The sequence below is a fragment of the Toxorhynchites rutilus genome, chromosome 2, assembly GCF_029784135.1.
Source record: "Toxorhynchites rutilus septentrionalis strain SRP chromosome 2, ASM2978413v1, whole genome shotgun sequence".
Lineage (NCBI taxonomy): Eukaryota > Metazoa > Arthropoda > Insecta > Diptera > Culicidae > Toxorhynchites > Toxorhynchites rutilus.
This window is the reverse complement of record NC_073745.1, coordinates 306,401,299-306,425,213: the sequence shown is the minus strand read 5'-3', so window position 1 is coordinate 306,425,213 and position 23,915 is coordinate 306,401,299. Positions and strand designations below refer to the sequence as shown.

Here is a 23,915-nt window from a genome sequence, read left to right as displayed (position 1 = left end):
TCGTACAAGTATTGAAGACGATCCAGTGGCGCAATCACTAAAAATAGAACCAAAAAAGTTCCAAAATGAACCCGTTTGGAGCGTTTTGAAAAGATTAAAACGGGTTGTGTGCGTCGTTTTATCAATAGAGATAATACTTGATTCTTCAACCATGATCCTAAGTCAACCATGTTCCTAAGCAAGAGGCCAGGAAGTGTTATAAAGATCCGAAGCGAATCGCGCTCCACCCATCAAATGTATACAACATTTCTCATTTATTTAATAGTATCCATTCGAACTTTTTTCAACTCCAACTCGTTTTCAAGAACTTTATTATGCTTGCGAGGTACGTCGCATTGAACCTCTCTTCTGTGAGTTTTGTGAGGACAACACCTCATGGTCATAGGTGATTATATATTTTAGCCACCACCACTTCCTTCGTGAACGCATGAACTCAACAATGCGTACGTGTGAATCAATCACACACAAACACACTCCACCTAACGGTATGAAAGCTGACGTTGTGCATCGTTTCATCAAGCCTCACTTGAGGACATGAATTTTGAATAAAAAATCTAGAACTGTCTGTGTGTCAGCACAGCAACCAAATCGAAACTGACGGCAGTGTTGCCACATATTCATCAATACTGGAAGTGGTAAAAATAGTTTCCATCTGTACCTTCCTTCACAAAATCTTTACCATTAAAATATTTGTTGCATATCATAATCTGTTTTACTAACATGAAAATGTTTTACTCAAGCTTCTAGATACTCATTTGCTTGAGATCAGCAGGAAAAGCTATCTTAACACTCTCGACGCCCCGTCACCCAGATATGGGTGACACTTTACTCGCTCAAATTGAGTAGTATTTTTAGAAGGAATTTGATAGAATAGGCACCTAAATGTAACTATACGATATGAAAAAAAAATTAAATCATAACCATAATATTATACTGTTTATACTATGCTTTTTATTAATTTATAGTACGGTTGGTTTGTACTGCAGTTTTTTGCAAAACCCCTATATTATGACTTTGGCATATGTTATTGTCATCAATTCGTCTTCAATTAAAAAAAAGTTATCTATAAACTAAGTTTGATCTTCATTTAATAATTTAATCGCAAGTTGGGCTCTGCAAGAAACTCAAAAACGTCGTGTTGGGCGTCGAACGTGTTAATTGTACAATGCATACTATCTGTATACTACATGGGCTGAAAAGTCCCGGGTTTTTTAACAGATGGTGCCACTGAAAAATGAACAAGATTCATTTCGAGAAGTTCATCTGTCACTATTTATTTGTTCACAAACTACAGTGGTTAAGTGTCACTGTTGGCGCAAAAAGCAAGGACATCCCTATAACACGCGCTCCAAACAACATAATTGATTGTCACCAAACAATTTGGATATTGAATTCTTCAGTTGACAAAGGATTATTTTTTGTCTCTTCATCACATATTAACTGATGAAGCAATTGTTCAAATGTGGTATAAAAACCAACCAAAAATGAAATAAAGGCAGTATACCAATTGAATTCTTTGAAATAAAGCGCGTTTTTTATTTATCCTTTTCGTCTTCGAATAGTCACCTTTCCGATTTCGGTTATTTTTTTGAGATCTCACGTATCATAAAATGGTCCTTCGAGCCGGATAGTGAAAGTTTCACTCGAATCCGCGTTTTTTAATTGTAATCGCAAGTGCCCGTGAATTGGCCCCGTCGCCGCCCTACGGCCCTATTGCGTCTGCCGATCAGTACTTACCGTGATTACAAGTGAGATTCATCGAACGAAGCACGAAATCCGCGGTGATGGATAAGTTAATACGCGAACGAAAATCGTTGGAACCGCGTTTGAAAAGAATTTCGGATATAGTGGGAAAAATAAAGCCAGATGAAGTTGAAGAAATTGATCTTCAAACAGAGTTGGATGCTTTGAGTGAAGTATGGATGGCGTTTTGTACTGTTCACAAGAAAATTTTGGATATGTGCGAGAACGAATCAGCTTACGATGACGCTGTACAACGTCAAGGAAAGTTTGAAGAATTATACATAGCATTGAAAAATCGCTTATTAAAAATATTGAAAGTGGTGAAACAACGTGAAAATCCATCGTCTTTCGAAAGACCTGCCACCCAAGATGTGATCAAACAACTAGCAGACCAGCAGGCCCAGTTTCTGCGTATGATGTCCGATAATATGGCTGCCTCGTCCTCTTCCATCGCGGTCATACGGTCTGATCCATCTCCTGCGCTAGACCTGAAGCTGCCTCAGATGAACATGCCTGTCTTCAGTGGCGATTATCTCGAGTGGCAGTCATTCTACGATTTATACGACAGCTTGGTGCGCCAAAACCAAACGCTGAAGGACAGTCAAAAGCTCTATTTTCTGAAAACAAATCTCGCTGGTGCGGCAGCTTCTTTGGTGTCGCATCTAAAAATCGAAGATGCTAACTATCAACCGGCGTTGGAGAAGCTTAAATCTAGATATGATAAGCCACGTGAAATAGCCAACAAGCACATCCAACGATTTCTAGCACATTCGACACTTACATCATCGTCCGCCACTGGTTTACGAGATCTACATTATGTCTCTGATGAAGTAATTCGAGCACTTAAAGCTATGGCTAGAGAGGATCGTGACACGTGGCTTCTTTTCATACTGAGTGAAAAGGTGGATGCTGAAACAAAGCAGCTATGGTGTCAAAAGACAGCAGAGATGGAGGAAGCAAATATAACTCTGCAATGCTTTCTCAAGTTTATTGAATCTCGTAGTTTCGCACTGCAATCAGCCCAGCATTCAACGAAACCAAAACACGTCGTACCCTTCAAACAACCTTCAAAGCCTCTTGCATTCGTCGCCACAAATCCTCCGCTTTGTAATGCTTGTATGAAACAATACCATCATCTTTATCAGTGTGGTAAATTTCTACACACGAGCTATGATGATAGATTAACTTACGTCAACAGTATGCAATTGTGCAATAATTGTCTGAAAACACACTCGGGTGAATCATGCAAATCGAGCACATGTAGAAAATGTAATTTACCTCACCATACTTTGTTACATCCATACAATTCACCATTGAGACCCCAACCGATCGTTATGTCTCCTGATCACCTTGTCCAGATAAATTCTGGGCCAACCGCTCAATCGTTGATATCGTCGTTCGACTCACCAACTTGTTTGGATGCACCCAACGTTCTCCTCGCTACCGTTTCTATCAACGTTTCGGACAATCATGGACATCAGCATGCCTGTAGAGCCATTTTGGATAGTGCATCACAAGTAAGCTTCATCAGTGAGAGCTTCTGCAAAAAACTTTCTCTTCAAACCCAACCCATTAGTATGGACCTTGAGGGAATATCTGCTACACCAGCTCATGCCAATAAGTGTACAGATATTGTTGTTTCCTCCCGCTGTACTGACTACCGCACAACCGTTCCTTGCATTGTTCTGGAGAGAATCACCCGAACGCTACCGAGCAAACCAATAAACATCCAAGATTGGCCCATCTCAGGATCGATATATCTAGCTGACCCTCTCTTCAATTGCCCTGGCAAAATAGATGTCTTGCTCGGCATTGATCTCTTCTTACAGTTACTCGAGCCCGGAAAAATTTCTCTCAGTTCGGACGATAGCTTACCAACGCTTCAAAACACGAAGTTTGGATGGGTGGTCGCTGGCCGTTATCGGGATGCGAGTTTAAACGTAATTGAGAATGTATATCCCTCAACCTGCCTGCTAACTTCGGCTCATGACGACCTCTCCTTGCAACTGCGCAAGTTCTGGGAAATAGAAGAGTACGCAACAACAGATAAGCATCTCACTGAAGAAGAGCAACGATGTGAGCAGCATTTTGCTGAGCACACTACCAGAGACAAATCAGGAAAATTCGTCGTAAAGCTACCTTTTTTGTCAAACCCGAATCAACTTGGCGATTCTAGGCATATTGCTGAAAGAAGGTTCTATCACATCGAAAGAAAGCTCGACCGAAACCCTCAACTCAGAAATGAGTACCATACGTTCATCCGTGAATACATTGAACTCAATCACATGTCTTTAGTGGGAAACACTAGCGCAGAAATTCGTTCGATTTATCTACCACACCACTGCGTTGTAAAATCGACAAGTACCACAACAAAATGCAGAGTCGTTTTCGATGCTTCGGTAAAAACCTCAACTGGACTCTCATTAAATTACGTACTCATGTGCGGTCCTGTAGTTCAGGATTCTTTGATCAACATTTTGATTCGATTCCGCTTCCCACCGATCGTTCTTGCAAGCGACGCGAAACAAATGTATCGCATGATATGGTTAAACGAGCTTGATCGAGATCTTCTTAAAATTCTATGGAGATGGTCTAAAGACGAAACTGTGAAGGAATATCGTCGCAATACCGTTACTTTTGGAACAAAATGTGCATCCTATTTAGCCACAAAGTGTGTTCAACAGCTGTTGGAATCCTATAGGGAAGTGTATCCAGCGACAGTAACAAAGGCAGAGAACGGCATATACGTCGATGACATTTTAACAGGTGCATCTTCCGAAGAAGAAGCCAAGACATTAAGAGAGGAACTTACTAAAATATTTGCCGCTGGTGGATTCCACCTTAGAAAATGGGTGTCAAATTGTACCTCAGTGTTCCTGATGCCGATCTTGAAGTGAAAATTCCAATCGAAGATGATTCTAACAGCACAGTCAAAGCCCTCGGAATGCAATGGCAGCCGTGCAGTGACGAGTTCCATTTCACCTACAAATCAAAAGAGATCCTTCAGCCCACGAAAAGAACTATCCTCTCGCAAATTGCTAGCCTGTTCGCTCCGCTTGGCCTCCTCGCCCCGAAAATTGTGAAGGCAAAATTGTTGATGCAACGAATGTGGGAACTGAAGGTGGACTGGGATGCAACTCCCCCCGGTGAGTTGACCAATGATTGGTTAGTTTTGGTGCAAAACTTTTCGCTTCTCAATTCATTCCAGATTCCACGGCGCGTAATTAAATTTCACAGTTGGTCTCGTCTCTACGGCTATTGCGACGCATCCGATGTGGCTTTGGGAGCTTGCATTTACATTCGTGCTGTTGATGATGATGGCAATACCTCTTCATATCTCCTCTGTGCCAAATCAAAACTGGCGCCTATTGGCAACGGTCGTACGACAACGCCTCGGCTGGAATTGTGTGCAGCTGTTATTCTCGCACGCTTGGTTTCTAATGTGACAGCCGCTCTCTCTACTACCACGTTCCACGAAGTACGAGCTTTCTCCGATTCCAAGGTGGTTTTGGCCTGGCTGTGTAGTGGTGCTGCTAGGTGGAAGACCTTTATAGCAAACCGCGTTGCGGAGATTTCCACTCATCTACCTTCGGTTAATTGGCATCACGTAAGAACTTTTGAGAATCCCGCAGATCTCTTTTCACGTGGTACTCTCCCAGATCAGCTACGAAAGAACTCTCTCTGGTGGCACGGTCCTGTGTGGAATCCTTTGAATGCTGAGAACTCATCATTCTCTAATAGTGAGCTTGACCCCAACGAGCGAAGACAAATTGATCGAGAGCAACGTACCACTGCGGCGGTTTGTTTCACTGTTTATGAAAATAATTTTATGAACGATATGATGGCTCGATATTATCCGAAGCTGCAACTACTACTACGCATAACCGCAAGAATGCTACGATTCAGTCACCCTGAGTTTCGAGATTCGACTCGGCTATCCGCTGCTGAGATTGATTTTGCACTCGTAAAATACCTGCAGCACATACAAAGACAGTATTTTGAGGAAGAACTTCGACGACTACAAAACGATCTCACTGTCGACCGTAACAGTTCTGTGTACAACCTGAATCCATTTCTGGATGAAAATAATATCGTCAGGGTGGGCGGTAGTCGTTGCAGAAGTCGGATTTGAGTTACGACAACATTCATCCGATTTTATTGCCACGTCGCTCTATTTTAACTTCGCTTATTCTCATTAACGAACATCAAATGCATCTCCACTGCGGACCACAGTCGTTGTTGGCCGCTGTTAGGAGAAGATTTTGGATCTTGCACGGTAGCAATGCTGCTCGTAAAGTGTGTCGCGACTGTATTGTGTGTAATCGAGTCAGCCCAGTACGGATCACTCAGCAAATGGGACAGTTGCCGGAGGATCGTTTAAAACCTCTTCCTCCTTTCTCCATCACTGGCGTCGACTATGCCGGCCCTGTGAATATAATCGGACGACGAACTCGCGGTGCAGTGCCATCTAAAAGTTATATCGCCCTGTTTATTTGTTTCGGAACGCGCGCCGTGCATCTCGAGGCAGTATCCGACGTGACTGCATCAGCTTTAGTCGCAGCATTCACCAGATTTTGCTGTAGATACGGTGAACCAAGTAAAATGTATTCCGACAATGCAACGAATCTTCGAGCCACAGCCAAAACACTTCGTGAACTTTACCAGAAAATCGACGCTACCGAGCACAACGACGAGGTCAACGACTTCCTTGCCGACCGGCGTGTACAATGGCTTTTCATTCCAGCTCGCTCACCTCATCACGGTGGGTTGTGGGAAGCTGGCATCAAAGTAGCAAAGATCTTTCTTTCCAAAATTGGAAATAACTATAACTACACATTTGAGGAACTAAGCACTCTACTTGCACAAATCGCTGCGTGTATGAACTCACGTCCGATTTCTCGGATTTCAGACGACCCTAGTGATCCACAACCGCTAACTCCTGCTCATTTCTTGATCGTGCGTACATTGGACGCTTTACCGGAGATTAACCGTCTAGAGCAGCAAATCGGTTCACTATCCAGGTGGAACTACATCCAACGTGTTTCTCAGGATTTCCGATCTCGGTGGCAAACCGAGTACGTGCTATCTCTTCAACGATTGACCAAATGGCACAATGTATCACCAAACATAGCAGAAGGTGATTTTGTGTTACTTGTTAACGACAACGAAAAGTCACAGAAGTGGCCTCTGGGGCGCGTACTGGAGATCTTCCTGGAGATCTGGGATCTTCAAAGGGTCAGAAATTCCTACCCGCAATTTGGTGGGCGGATTATGTTAGCGCAAAAAGCAAGGACATCCCTATAACACGCGCTCCAAACAACATAATTGATTGTCACGAAACAATTTGCATATTGAATTCTTCAGTTGACAAAGGAGCTTGAGCTTGAGCTTGGGTAGACTGTACAATTCGTAGTTGCTCTCCGTGATTGACCTGAACCAACCAAATTGCACAAAGAACACACAGAATGACGCTTGGGACTAGCAAATCATTCTAGTTGTGCAATTTTCGGTGATTCGAGCTTTAAATGATCAATAACGACGCCGGCCACGTCCTTACAGTCACCAGGGGAAGGGAAGGAATGTTAGTATGATATTCGCCACCCGAAGGCCAGAAGGGTCGCCTCTATAGCGTGGTTCCCTAGCGTTTATCATGGGAGGGACAATTGTTAGTAGGGAGGGTAAAAATCAGGATTCACTGAGGTAAGTGATGTGATTTCCTAAACACGAATTATTGAACACTCGACGAAACGAAAATCCGAATATCTCATGTGTCACTACTGCGTAGATTATCTTTAGGTATCCTGAAAAGGAAAACCTGTAAAATTTATTGCGGCATCTGAATATTCTATTATTTATAGCACGTATTTTTATATAAATACAATCGTGATGGAGGTGTGTTAACTGTGGGAATCTTCAGAAGGTAACCGAGAGAACTCCTCTAAAACCAATTAATTCGGCGATATATTCTGTTAATCATCGTGCGTACTCTTTATAGAATTAAAAAAAAATAAAGAAATAAATTAAAGAATTAACGGGCACGCACGGTTTCTTCGTAGCAGGAACTTCTTGTCTAATTTATCCAATGAAAATAATTCAATTCGCAAAATTGTTGTTCGATACAAAAAATCTAGCACACCTATGGTGAATTCTACACCACTTTGGTTACTACTAATATACACCAGTTTCGCGCAACGCAAATATGCACGCACACCAGCGTCGCACTCACGCTCGAGATACGAAAGACAGTAACCTACACACTCGATTAGCAGCACATACTGCTGTGGTGATAGTAACACAACTTAAATCACACGATACGCTATTGGCACTCACACACATTTTGCACATTAACATATTTCAATAATGGTGAACTCATCATACTGAGCAACTATGCTCATGAAAACAATCAATCTGATATGCTTTTTCTCATAACACTGATGATGTGTGCTAGGCTTTATTTCTTTCCCCCCTACACACACAACGATGAAAACACATCCCCACACGAAAGCGAGCGGTTAACGAATGCGGGAATATTGAAATCAACCGAACGAACTGTACCAAAATGTCACTCTGAATTCTTCAGTTGACAAAGGATTATTTTTTGTCTCTTCATCACATATCAACTGATGAAGCAATTGTTCAAATGTGGTATAAAAACCAACCAAAATTTAAATAAAGCCAGTATACCAATTGAATTCCTTGAAATAAAGCGCGTTTTTTATTTATCCTTTTCGTCTTCGAATAGTCACCTTTCTGATTTCGGTTATTTTTTTGAGATCTCACGTATCAGTCACTATCTGAGCATTCATATAGAAAATGGAATATTGTATTTTGATCAAATATTGTTTTTTGATGGGAAAAAATCCTGAACAATCAATGCAGTGGTTGACGAAATGTTATTCCACTTCTGCTCCTTCGAGAACAATAGTTTATCGGTGGCTTAGTGAATTTAAAATGGCCCGTACATGCAAAGCAGATACACCACGCTCTGAAAGGCCAAAAGACTACGACATCCAGAAATCGTAAAACAAGTGCATCGAATCGTTTTGAACGATCGTAAAGTGAAGGTAAGCGAGTTAGCTGAGGCCGTAGGCATTTCAAATATACCAGTGGGATACATTTTGCACAACACTTGCGACATGAAAAAGCTGTCCGCGCGATGGGTGCCGCGTTTGCTGGCCGTTTTCGAGCGTGCTGATCTGGTAAATATATATTCCTCCCTAAATCACAATATCACCACCAGACATCGACACTGTACATTGGGATGCCATGGAAATGGTCATCTCGAATTTCAAAAAGTTACCCCATAAAAATGTTCACCGCCTCGAAAAAACACCCTATGCAAAATATCAGCTCAATCGGTCTTAAGGGAGAGTGGCGCAAAACGGTGAAAGTGTGAGTTTTTTGAAAATCGAAAAATTACCCAAGGGGGGATTAAAGGAAATCGGGGTTTTCGAAACAATTTTTTTGATGCCAAATCTCTTAAAATTGCATGAAAAGTCGGAATTTAGTGACAAAAAAAAATTGTCGAATATCGGCATTCTGGTTTTTTTTTCGAAGTACGAAACGAAAAGTATGTTATTCCGATTATTCATTCGGAACTTGCTACGAAATGTTGATTTGCACGATAATATACCCTATGCAAAATATAAGCTCATTCGGACTCCATTTACTGGAGTCACAAGGTCAAAATTTGAGTTTTTTTGAAAAACGAAAAATCACCGAAAACCAAGGTTTTCAAAAAAAAAATTATGCCAAATGTCTTAAAATTGCATTAATCTTCGAGATTTATCGCGATTTTTTCTTTGTCGAAAAATTTTTTTTGTCACTTGGTCATTTTTTCAGCCTGATAAATCAATTTTCGACAAAAAAAAATTTGAGATAACTGTAAATCTCGGCATAAAATTTGACATAAATTGTAAATTGGCATCAAAATTTTTTATTAAAAACCCCGATTTCCGGTGATTTTTCGGTTTTCAAAAAAATTCAAATTTTAACCTTTTTTGACACCAGTAAATGAAGTCTTAATGAGCTAATATTTTGCATAGGTTATATTATCGTGCAAATCAACATTTCGTAGCAAGTTCCGAATGAATAATCGAAATAACTATTTTTATTGGGACCCAAAACCATACTTTCGGTTTCGTACGCCAAAAAACGTTTCATGCAATTCCAAGGCATTTGGCATCAAAAAAATTTTCTCGAAAACCCCGATTTCCTCTACTCCCCCTTGGGTGATTTTTCGATTTTCATAAAACTCAAACTTTGATCGCTTTGCGCTTTGCTCTCCCTTAAGTCCATTGAGCTGAAATTTGGCATAGGATGTTTTTTTCGAGATGGTAAACATCTTGTATAGGGTAACTTTTTGAATTTTAGAGTCGATTTTTCCCACACATTCATTGGCACCCTACTGTACATACTGTACATGTAAAATTCCTAATATGATGTAATATCGCTTCGTTTACGATCTAATATAATTTAGGATTTTCCACAGCATGTGATACAAATTTTCGCAGTACTACATTGATTTAATTTACACGTTCATCCGACTCACGAACAGCATCAGTCTGATATGCATATATAATCTCGTTAAGATCAATTTCACGATAGCGTATTTCATGAAATCGATGCATGTTATACCGAATTACGACTTAATCTGTAGTGAGAAATAAAATCGATGTTTTCGCATTTTATACAATTTTAGATATATACTTTGTATACTTTGATAGACTTTATATGCGACGTAGAATATTCCAAGTTATCCGATTTGATGTTTGCTGTGTAGTATCGCACATATTGTGAAGTTTCCAATTCAATTCCCGTGCTGGTCGGGTTTTTCCAGCAAAAAAAACTTGCACTAATACACGCGTAATTCCAAGCTTGTTGAGTAGAGTTGTGATAGTTCATACTAAGGAGGTGAATGCAATTATTTTTCGTTGTTTTAAAATCGAATATTTGTAAACATGTCGTTCCTTTGTGTTTTTTATTTCATGATTTCAAATGCGGGTAAAAGTTTGTGATTCTTACCACGGTTTCATACCCCAAAATGAACGCAAAAAAACACACTCTCCGGAAATTTTTACGAAAATGTTAAATAATATCAGAAAATATTGCTAAAGTTGGAACGGAACGAAAATATATGGAAAACCAGCATATACTTTGTGATATAGACGAATTTCATGCCAAATCGTTTTAGGAGTTGGCAGTCCCATCTCAGATAGCAGTGAAACGTTTTGGGTGTAAAGACATGGGTCACTAATGGGTCACATGGGTAAAGTTGCTTACATACTTGAAATATTCGAAAAAGAATTAGAATATTTTTTGGAAAAAGCCAAAAAAGTATTCTTTTTTCTATTAATTCGTTTATTTTTATAGGCTCAATTACATAAGTTTAAAGGAGCCGAATTCTTAACTAAACATATTAATTATATCTATATATCTATGAACAATTTTCCTTGATTCTATTGTTAATAAGGTAGAAACCGATTACTCGCGGTAGACTCGAGTTTAGAAAGGTGACATATTTTTATCAGGAATAGGATGGGATATAAGGATATGTTGACAATGTTCACACTCACACTCATCACACTCAACTCTTAAACCTTCTAATAACTACTATGTATTTACATTTCAACTTATTCTATTGTAATTTGTATTCTTAATTTTTTACAAAAATTTATAACGTAAAAACAATGATACCTGCAAAATTCTTGTCAAAGAATGAAATGTAGGAAATTGTTTAAATTTTTACAAAAAAAAAATATATATATATATAAATATATATATATATATATATATATATATATATATATATATATATATATATATATGTATATATATATATATATATATATATATATATATATATATATATATATATATATATATATATATATATATATATATATATATATATATATATATATATAAGTTAACAACAGACCACACGAACTCCATCAGAACAGCCAACGCAGTATCAACGCCATAAGCTTCCCATAGAGCCGATTCCATGAATTGAAAACCATTCACCATAAGTGCAAACGCTGCCTCGTCACGAACAAGGAACTCATTGATAAGCGCAAGGAACCATATGCGCAGGATCGTAAATCAACCGAAGCAATAAACCGAACAGCAACATAAGCAACGAAGCGATAGAACCCCCGGACACTCAACATGCGCGCCAGCATAAGGATCATCTCACTCAACACACGAGTGAAAGAAGAGAAGAACACGTGTGGGTAGTTTCGTAGCATAGGAAATGTAAAACAGAATCTAGCTTAGCTTGTAGGGACAGTTTAGAAATAAAGTCAGTCTAGTTTAAACCTCCGAAAATAAAAAGATCGTTCCCGTCTCTAAACATATAATATATATATATATATATATATATATATATATAATATATATATATATATATATATATATATATATATATATATATATATATATATATATATATATATATATATATATATATATATATATATATATATATATATATATATATATATATGAATAGCCCTTACAATTTCCAAAAAGCATCGAAAGATGGGCACTTTTACAAGGAAAAGTTTTTCGAGCAACAACTTTTTCATGTTTTTTTTTTTGAAAAAAAACAACTTATCCTAATTTTGTTTAAAGTTATTGGACAAAGTTTTAGATCTTGTTAAAATATTAACTTTTGTCGAAGACATCAACTTTCTATCTTTTATAGGTTTTGGAATATAAGTCTTTTTGGTATAAAAACTCCTAAAAAAAATAATGTTTTGCTTACATTTTTGTCTTTACATTCTCACGTTTGACATGTTCTTGACATGTTTCTAAATAGAGAAAAGTTAGCAGAGCATGTAAACTGCGTAACATTTTTATGTATAAATTATATACATAAAAATGTTACGAATTAGACATTATTAGTATGATTTGATATGGGAGATATATAATAAGGTGGTTTTGCTGTAAAATGGATTTAACGTACACGCTGAAGTAGGCAACTCGTATAAGAAATTGTATACCATTTACCACAAACCCTGGACAGCTGGACAGCCGTTACATATTGAAATTACGCAGAAAACTATGTAGTTGGGGAAAAAGCGGTTGCCTTAACGAGAGAACATTTCAGGTAAGATATGTGATCTACAAACAGATCTTGCTCGTGGGTCTAAATCCCATTTTCTCGCTACACAACGATATGTTACGAAGAAGAAACAATCATTCTTCTTGATAACGTAATCTTTTGATGTACGTTTTTCCTGTCCGCTTAAAATCTCATTGAATGAAAAAAAACCCTGTGTTGACTCAAGCGGGTATCGAGGGAAGAGGTTGCATCACTTATCGAACGAACCACCAAAAACATAAATACGATTGAGGAAGCATTGGAAAAATCGGTTCAGAAGGCATGGCTTACATCCGTTCCATCCTTAGGCAATTGATTTTTACCAAGACAAAAAGTATGCCGTCAAAACCACAAAAGATGAATCGAGATCAATAGTGATTCCAAGCATCTCTTTCAGAGCATATCGAACAGAGCAGCAAAACAAAACAATCTATCGGAGCCGTTTGAGAAACTTTCCTTTAACTCAACTTCGAATATAGTAAGAATATAATCTACCTCAATTTCGACAGTATCTTCAATAGAATTCCAACATTATAACAATCTACTGTTACAACAAGAAAAGTTTCTAAACAATATGTTAGAGCAGCTTGAAATTTTTAAGAGGGAATGAATTGATAAAGAAAACAGAAGAATTGATAGAGAAACCCACAAAACCAGACACAAGCTTTACTTGAATTTAATTTGCTAATCATCCTGCCATTAGAATCTGTTTAACTCTTAGGGGGATTCCAAATTTAATAATTGCACCCGCATAATGGTTCACAAATTGGATAAAATTCAGAGAACCTAGCATCCCAGTAAAAGAGATAGACAACAAACTTTCGGAATCGTAATATATGAAATATTACTCGGGGCAAAATCATGTTGGAACACCCAATTATCATGCTCAAATTGCTTGCTGGCTTGTTTGTATTTGGCAGTGACTGTTCCTTTCAACTGTGCTGAAAATAATGCCTGTATTATTGGCTCTTCCAGTTGCCTCGAAGATAATGTACTTCAAAGTGTGAAGTATTTTGGAGCGTGGAAACGTAGCTACAAAGGGAAGCTGCTTTCTTCCGATTAGTCATACATATTCATATCGAATGGTTTAATCTATATGAAAACTATAAGCTCAATATATGATCATTGATAATCTGAAGTCATCGACAAGTAGAAAGTTTACTTCACTGACAATAATGTGTCATAAACTCAACTCACACGTAATGCGTAAAAGTGTTTCCACAAATCCTTGTTTACTAGAATAGTCGAAAACTGAGCACCGATTGATTCCGCTGATATCGTGCTGAGCACTGATTTTAAAAACTACTTCACGTTGAAAACATATTACTCCATCTTCCCTCCGTCTCAAGTATCCACTCATACGCTTCGGGGAAAGAAAAATATTAACATTTCTGAAGGCCTTTGTAGCCGATATAAGGATACACACATGAGAATCTCAATCTTTCTTTTCATCCTCCGACTCCACACTCGCGGAGTTGCGATCAAGACAAAAGCATTCAATTTGTGCCGCCCGTGTGAGTCCCCTTGTATGTATGCTGAATAAATTCGAGCCACTTTATCCTTGCTTCTGGCAGTGAAGCAAATATTCGTCTGAGCTCGTATTATATTACATGCCGTGTCTGCTCGAAAAGTGCGACTGTGTTTTCCTTCTCTGCCAGGAGTTAACCTTTGACCGTGTTCACGTTACACGGTGGAAAATTGCCGTGTTGCTAAATTGAACCTGTTGTAAATTCTATCCCCCCTTAGAAATTCAATCCGAGATCCTTCTACTTTCACAAAAAAAAACAAACAACGCGAAGCAATGATTGTGTAATTTAATCAACAGTGGAATAGCCTCTACTATCAACCCACATGCGGGGGCCTTATCAGATCCGAATCAGTCAATCCAGTGCTCAGTGGTGCCGAACATAACCCTAAGATCAAGCTTCCTTCTCAACCACAGCATCCATCTTTGGGCGCAACAATAACTCATTCAAGATACTCGTGTATTTGTTCATGTGAAGCACAGGCGTCCGTTTGTAATCTCTTGTCGACATTGATAAAGGGCCACGAGCACAAAAGGGAAAATCAAAACCGGATGCCAAACTTGACCGACAACGAGCCTGGGGGGAACCCTTCTCTGTTTCATTCTTAACCCCGATACCACCAGCCCAACCAGCAGCTCGACGGGGAGAGGCTTGAATCAAAGAAGAATTGGGGATGACAAGCTTATATCCGTTTCTTATCACCTTGTTGAAGCTTCTCTTATGAGTGAGGCAGTGAGGCCTGCGGGTCAACAAATCAGATTGTGATTTCTGGTGACGCACCGTCGCTTTTGTCCCAAATGGTTGACCGTCTGTTGACCGCCAGATTTGTTACAATGCCATCTTGCCGTGATTTATCAAGGATATGATGGACAAACATCCAGCATGATGGAAATTGCTGAAGGAGTGCAATCGGATGCTATGTTCATCACTATTGGACTACGAAAAGCATCGTCGAGAAACATTTATTTGCTGATTATCCCCAGTTGTGATGGTGAATAATGGTACTGTTTCATTCTCGCGACTTTACACTGGATGGATGGACGGAGATTGATGGATAGTTGATCTCCGGTGGGTTTCGCTGCGCGTTACACACGAACAACGCGCTGAATTGGTTTACTCAGAACTGGTGTTCTGAGAATCGAGTGTTAGGAACGAAACGAGAAGCTTCCGCCATCTTTTAGAAAATAAAGTATTCCTAATGGGCACCAACAATCAACAAAACTTTCGTTGCTCTGAATTCAGGAATCTTTAGTGAATATTGTGAAATTATTCTCAGAAGATCAATTCTCACCTAGACACTCCTATTCTGTATTTCGATCGATTCGATATATTTCGAACGACTTGATAAAATTCCATTCTGTATTCCGTTTGAATTGTTTTTGCATTTCGTTCGATCTGTTTCTCTTCGAACATTAAATGGGCAAAACGTTCGAAATAAGGGAATGCGAAATCATAACTCGAAGGAAATAATGGGTTCGAACGTAATGGAAATACGTCGGAATACAGAATGATGGGGAGAAGATGAATCATAAATATCTTGTATATGCCGAGAGAAAATAATGGGGACGCTTGGTAACAAGGCAAAATTTCGTTCCAAAACGAACTAAATTCAGCAACAAACGAAACCATGGACTCAAATTTACATATCGAAGCGAACGAAATCAAGCATTACAGAAATGTAAACCCCAATCAGATTATGTGCCAGAAAACGGTGTCGAGATTGGGTCGAAATGTTACATTTTGCAATGAGTTTATCAAGGTGTTGTTCGCTTATCCAATTATGAGCCAACACTTTGCCAATATTGACACAGCAAAGCTACTCCTCTTTCACCTGGCATTGTTTTAGGCGGCTCGCACATTAGAGCAATGAGCTACTAGCAAGCTGCATTAGGCGGCTCGCACACCGGAGCAATGAGCAACTAGCAACTGTCAACATGCAATAAGCAATATTATCACCAATGGATTTTTCCATTTAATCTTTGTTGATCTCGCACACCGACGCAATACGATATCGCTGTCGCCTTTACAGAGCAACACATGTCGCTAGCAACACGGCGTGTCGGTTGAATAGCAACTTATCGCTCATATTTTGACAAGTTTCGTACATTAAGGCGATTGTTTGCATAATGTCAGGGGTTTTTATTGCTCTGGTATGCGAAGAACAACAAAATATGTTTCCTGTTGCATATTGTGTACTGCAGTTTGCTAGTTGCTTATTGCTGCGGTGTGCGAGCCGCCTTACGCAGTATGCAACAGGCAACATATTTTGTTGTGCTTCATATACCAAAGCAATAAAAACGCCTGACATTATGCAAGCAACCTGCTTAATGATCGAAATTTGTCAAATTATGGGCGATAACCCATTGGTGATCGGAAATTTTGAGCAGCTGATCGAGCTAAATTTTCACTCCGGATTCATGAGTTCATATCATGAATTCATCTCCATGCAGGTTGATCCTTCTTCGTATACTCCCAACCGTGTTTGTTTTCCTGACTACATCAATTCCTCTGTACGTTTTCATCTGTTCATGAAGGAAAAAACCCATGGAATTCCAGATTATCATCGATCGGGGATCGTTCCTACGATCTTCAATGCAAAGTATGGGCGTGTCAATTGTGATAATATGTACTTTACTGATGGGTCCTCTATGAATGAGTCCACAGGATTTGGAGTGTTCAACGAAATTTTTAGCACCTCCCACAGTCTTCAGAATCCTTGCTCTGTGTATATTGCTGAATTGGCAGCAATACACTGGGCGCTGGACAGCGTCGCCTCACGACCTGTTGAACACTATTACATTGTAACGGATAGTCTTAGCTCTGTCGAAGCTATCCGTTCAGTGAGGCCGGAAAAGCACTCGCCGTACTTCCTTGAGAGAATACGAGAAATTTTGAGTGCTTTAACCACACGCTGTTATGTCATTACCTTTGTCTGGGTCCCTTCACATTGCTCAATTCCGGGTAATGAGAGGGCTGACTCATTGGCAAAGGTAGGTGCAATTGAAGACGATATTTATCAGCGTCAAATCGCTTTCAATGAATTTTATTCTATAGTCCGTAAAAATACCATCGCTAACTGGCAACGTAAGTGGAACAAAGATGAATTGGGTCGGTGGCTTCACTCGATTATCCCTAAGCAGTGCTGAAAATATTCACGTTCACGACATTCAAATTCAGCGAATTGTTGCCTTCCTAGTATTGATAACCTACTGCTCAAGCGAGAGTCGATAAATATGAAACAACACTGTCAATGAACCCCAGTGGAATGAACATCAACATCAGCTTGCCATGAAGTTCATTTTTCATTTCTTCTTCTTCTTCTTCAATGGCACTAACGTTCCTAGAGGAACTTCGCCGTCTCAACGTAGTATTACTTGCGTCATTTTTTATTAGTACTTAGTTGAGATTTCTATGCCAAATAACACGCCTTGAATGCATTCTGAGTGGCAACCTCTAGAATACGCGTGATCACAGTCGGAGGAAATTTCTTTGACGAAAAATTCCCCCGACCAGAACGGGAATCGAACCCGAACACCCGGCATGTTAGTTATGACGCTAACCACTCGGCCACGGGAGCACAATTTCATTTTTCATTTGCACCTTCCTTTTCGTCATGGTATTCGTAAGGTCGAAAAAGAAGATCATTGCGTGTCAGTGAAAATCAAAGCATAAAATTCAACGTCACCAATTGAGAGTAAAATCGATCAATGGTAAAGGATGGCAATCCATCACACAAAATTCTTGTTTTTGGCGAGTTCGACAATAGAATGTATAGAATAACTCTTGCTACGTTTTATGAATCTACTCACGATTGCCCCGAAATGACATACACCAACATTTATATGTGCAATGGGTGACACGTTTTCAATAAAAGTTCACTGCAAGCGATGAAGATCAACTTAACGTTCGTGATAATCACCTGAAATTATTGACAGTAATGGAAGTGCCTGAATGCAGGCTTTTCGAAATTCGTTCATGCTGTTCAATATACCAGACAAAGTTTCATATGATCAATATACCAGACAAAGCTCATGCGTCCCGACTCTTGTGTTATACTCATTATACTGGGAAAAATCTAATTCCTTCATTCGTAAATAAATTTTGATAATTTGTGGCACTGTCCCTAAGGTTAGCCTCAAACCATGGTTCAAAAGTCTGGACTTAAGTCGGGACATTATTCGCATCTTCTCTCGACTCATGTCCAATCACTATTCGTTAGACGCGCTACTCTTTCGTTTTAATCTTTCCGATGGCAATATCTGTGCTTGTGGCCAAGGTTACCACGACATCGAACACGTAGTTTGGTCGTGCGAGGAGTATCTTGTTGCCAGATCGAATTTAGAAAACTCTCTTCGGGCTAGAGGAAGGCAGCCCAATGTGCCGATGAGAGATGTGTTGGCTCCGTTAGACCTTGATTCTTCTTCTTCTTCAATGGCACTAACGTTCCTAGAGGAACTTCGCCGTCTCAGCGTAGTATTACTTGCGTCATTTTTATTAGTACTTAGTTGAGATTTCTATGCCAAATAACACGCCTTGAATGCATTCTGAGTGGCAAGCTCTAGAATACACAGTGCAAGTCGGAGGAAATTTCTTTGACGAAAAATTCCCCCGACCAGAACGGGAATCGAACCCGAACACCCGGCATGTTAGTTATGACGCTAACCACTCGGCCACGGGAGCACTAGACCTTGATTACATGTCCCAAATATATGTCTTCCTAAAAGCTATCGATCTTCGTGTGTGATTGTCCTTATATCCTCATATTCTTCTTTTCCTTTTCCTTCGCGAGAAATCAAATCCCTTCTTACTAACAATAGAGTAAGGTGAAATGTAAGAACATATTAGATATAAGATAGGCTTAAGAATTGAGTATGATGAATGTGAGTGTGAACATTGTCAACATATCCTTATATCCCATCCTTTTCCTGAAACAAAATGTCACCCTTCTAAACTCGAGCAAACCGCGAGTAATCGGTTCTCTACTTCATTAACATTAGAATTAATAAAAAATGTTTATATATACTTGTAACAACACAGTCAGGAGTTTGGCTCCTTTAAACTTATGTAACTGAGCCTGTAAAAATAAACGATTTAATAAAAAAAGGGCGATAAGTTGCTTTTCAACCGACACGTTGTGTTGCTAGCAATATGTGTTGCTCTACAAAGGTGATAGCGATATCGTATTGTGACGTTGTGCGAGATCAACAAAAACTAAATGGAAAAACCCATTGGGGATAGTATTGCTTATTGCATGTTGATAGTTTTTTTTTATCCCATTTATTTATTTTAGGCTCATTAGCATTTTACCTGTAACAGAGCCGAATTTTAATCGTGTACATGTCACACACACGGTTATCATATCTATAATTATAGCACATTACATTACACAGTTGCCATTCGCCAGTATTCTTTCTATACCATTGCATATGGTACATTTACACAGTAACCATTTAGGCGTAAGAGAATTCTTTCCGTTCTTCCATTATCCAGTTAGACCACCGGACAGCGGAGACAATTGATTGATCATTGTTGAGTTATTTTTAGAACAGCAGCCCGATGTGTCTTGCAGAGCAGAGCAGTTGTATGGATGAATCGATCTAATTTCGACCGTGGATCGATCTCCATCGCTGTTGATTGTTGCGTGGACGTAGCTATTCTGTAACAACACAAAGATGGTCAATGAGGGCCCTGAGTTTTGAACTCACGATCGATCGCTTACGAAGCAAACGCGCAACCAATGTGGCTACGGAGACCCCCTTGTGTTGATAGTTGTTAGATGCTTATTGCTCTGGTGTGCGAGCCGCCTTAGTTCTTGAATCGACACGAAAATGAAGACTAGTTGTTTATCTCATTCTCATACCAAAACACTCGTTTTTAGACATAGATATAGCTTTCAAATAATATAAGAAAGATTGTAGAAAGTAAATCAGCCTGATAATGCGCTTGGTAAAATTTATTTTCTTTTTACTTCTTTACTACGATCCTGCCAACGAGCATCGAATTCTGAAATGCCATCTCAATTTGTCATTTGCGTAGTGTTTACATTTTGAATTTCAGAGTGACACATGTTGTAACCGTGAAGTAATGGCTACAGTGTGAAAGGATGGTTTGTTTATTTTACTATCGCGTGGTAAAGAAATGTTTTCTAGCGAACCACTTAGCAACATGGTCAAACGGTTCACAGGAAGGCGAGTTCCAGTTGCCCACCATGCTGAAGGACACTAAAGTATGGCTAAAACTGCACGGAAAGTGAATTGGTTGACCCGACAAATTAAATCCATTTTATGAAAATTTTGGTGGTTTTGAAAAAACCTTTGCTGTTGTGATTGACGTTAGTGTTACAGGATCTAACTTTGGTACTTTCGATGATGTTATTGAATAACGGCTTTCTTCTTTTTCTTCTTCTTCTACTTGAGCCCCATGACCATTCAGATACATATCCTATAAACATCCTACCACGGGCGATAATAATCCTTGAAGCTTATTTTAGAACCAGACAATAGAGTAGAGTGGCTCAATGGAACAACCAAAAATCAAATGGAGACATATCTGAATATCATAGAGGTCTGGATCAAGGGCCATGAGGCAGGGACACATATGTTGCAGGTACCCTGTGCATGTTGTAATTATCCATCTAAACACCACTTGCGGATACTGATCCCAACCTTCTTGGAAATCACTCGCACGGTGACCCGATGATCTCCTCAAATCTTCTTCCCTCACAAAAAGATATGAATCTCCAGCAATATGAGTTCATTTCAAATCGGTTGAACCACGCGTAGTAAATGCCATGTCATTAGTTTCTTGGCACGATAACTAGAAGCGCTGCAGTAACTAGAAATAAGCGGCCAAATACTAACTGGAACAGACTTTATAGCTGGAAAAGTTGTAATAAATATCAGGGTTGAGTGTGTGAGAGAGTGCGGATGCGATTCCACAAAGTCTTTCTACCTCGTGACGCAGGAAATTGTGTTTACAATTAGTTAGATACTGCTTCCGCACTATTTCAGTGTGTTTTTTTCTTATAAATTCAAAACCCGTCTTTATTTTCTGAAACTGTATAGTAGGAATACGGAATTAATTTTTCCACATTTTGTACATTCCCATTGTAGAATCCTGGAAACGCTTCTAACACTTGTCAAATTGGAATAGTTTCTGGGATTTAACATGGCCGCAGCCTTGAGTGTCGGAACAACAAAATCGAATCTTTTTCTCATTTGCTTAATCAGCTCCAAGAAAAACAAATATTCTTCGAAATGATCTACCTTTCGCTGTCCATTGTTCTGCTGCTATTCTAAACTAAAAATTTAAAATTAAAAAAAAATAAAAATGTCACTTTTCAAATGATCTTCAACTTTAATAGCATTGGACATTGAAATCACGCAAAATTCTTCACAGATATTAGTGAGAATGATCAAATCAAAATCTTCCAACTCTTCATGTAGCTTCGTGAGTTCAGGTTTTTCAGCCTGGAAAACAATTCAAAATTGATCTAGGGCAAAACATACGTCGCACCGTCCGACACGAATCCTTTCAGAGGATCCTTGTAAGGAATTCCATCCTTCCACTGATCAATCATTGCATTGTGAATGCTTTTATGATCAGCAGCAATGCTTTTATGATCAAGTGTTACTGCGACGTAAAAGTCGTCATGTACCTTAATGTTCAAATGTAAGAAATTTCACCTGTGGAAAAAATCTTTGCCAATCTGTACAGAATCTGTACCAAAAATAACGAAAAAATCTGTACCATTTCAGATAAATCTGTAAATTGTAACTGCATTAACCACAATCACTTCTTTGTACCTTAATAGACAAATTCAAGTGCCAAACCGTTTCGGAACTACGCAAGGATAGACCAGAATTTTCGTTTCAAGTGTAAAGGAGTGAGCAGAATCAGGACGCGCTTACTCCGAAGAGGCCATGATGAAAACAAATAAACTTATCCTGACAACCAATGCCTACTACGATCCTATCCAGTCTTAGTTTGATTCAGTGAATATTCAGAAAAAAACGCATGCCCAAAAATGCCTAAACGACAGCGTTTTTCATGTGTCCGTGTGTAACCTTTGAGCCTATTTTGCATATATTGTTTTTCTAAATAAAATTAGGTGATGATATCCAGGACACGATCGCATTATTGACTTAGGACTACGAAGTTATTTAATTTAATTCACATTCATTCACATGTTCGTGCATAGAAATTTCAGATATAATTTTTAGGAGAAAGTTTTGGTGGCTCTGAAAAGGGGCAAGTTTGATTTGAGTGGGTTTATAGAAGCAGCTGATGATGGATGATCCATAGTTCATTCTCGTCTAGAACAAAACACAGGCTGGACATATGTCGAAATTTAGACCCTCACTGCCAACGTACGTAGCGCACTTAGTATTCATCGCGAATCAACACTGCAATAGTGTGGTTCAATCATACACAAACACTCTCCACCTGACACTGTTAAAACCGACGCGGTGCACCTTTTTATCGGGCCACGATATCGGATTTGAGAGAAAAAAATTTAAAAAAATTAAAATTGCACCGTGGGATGGCATCTTCCATTCACCAAGCATTATCGACAATTCCGAAGCGATGTTGCTCTCAGACTTCCCGTAGGGCAAAACCTTTGTGTATGGTTTTCGCAATCAAATTTCGTGCAGCCAACACTCAAAATTAATGTTCAGCACATGTTTTGTCATCCCGATTTAATACCCAAAAATAAAGAAAATGTCATGACTCTCAAATACTGGTAAGCATGTGTATAATATATATTGTATAGCAATAAACAAAAATAAGAACAAGAGACACATTCCAAAGCACGCATTAAAGCTTTTCGCATACTTTGTCACTTACACGGCCCAGACCGAGATGAATATAGATCTCCTTTATACTCTTTTTAACTCTTAGAAAACACTTTCTATGTCCATTTTATAATGAGGTGCAATATAATCACGCATTTATGCAACAGCACCAATGACTATGTGGATGGCGTGGTCGTGTAAAACAGTATTGCATTCTAGCCGTTCGATCCCCGTTGACATCGTTTCTACTTTTTTTTTGGTACAATCCCAAAAGAGATGAAAAAAAGAAAAAAAAGAGGTGTCGGCTCTCATACACACAAACATTTTAAAACTTTTGAAACAGATGTTCTTTTTTGCTCAGGCGTCGTGCACAAATTACGTAACGCTAAATATCCGGATTTTGGACCCCCCTCCTACGTAACGCAATTTCCTATCTCTAATACACAGAAAGGAACGCACCTCGACCGCCCTCCCCCCCTTAACGCGTTACGTAATTTGTGCACGACGCCTAATTTCACCCTTCAGCACACGAAATAGCATTTTTTTTCCTGCTGAAGATGAAATGTTTTCTGCCAACGCTAGTTTGGGTGTAGTCAATGTTTCTTTTTTGATTTGCCTCCACGCGTCAGTAACGGCTGGCCGCAGCAAACGCAGCATTTATTGTGCTGCTTCCTTTCTTTTGACGTAGGATTACGTCTTTCGGGAACATATTGGGGTACAAATTGAAAATCGAAAATCGAGCAC

The 23,915-nt window shown here is 39.1% G+C and overlaps 1 protein-coding gene across 1 annotated transcript in view; it reads left to right on the top strand.

Annotated features, from left to right (window-relative positions):
• LOC129771392 (uncharacterized) overlaps positions 1–23,915 on the top strand; it is a 243,795-nt gene that overhangs the window by 149,613 nt on the left and 70,267 nt on the right. The window lies entirely within an intron of this gene.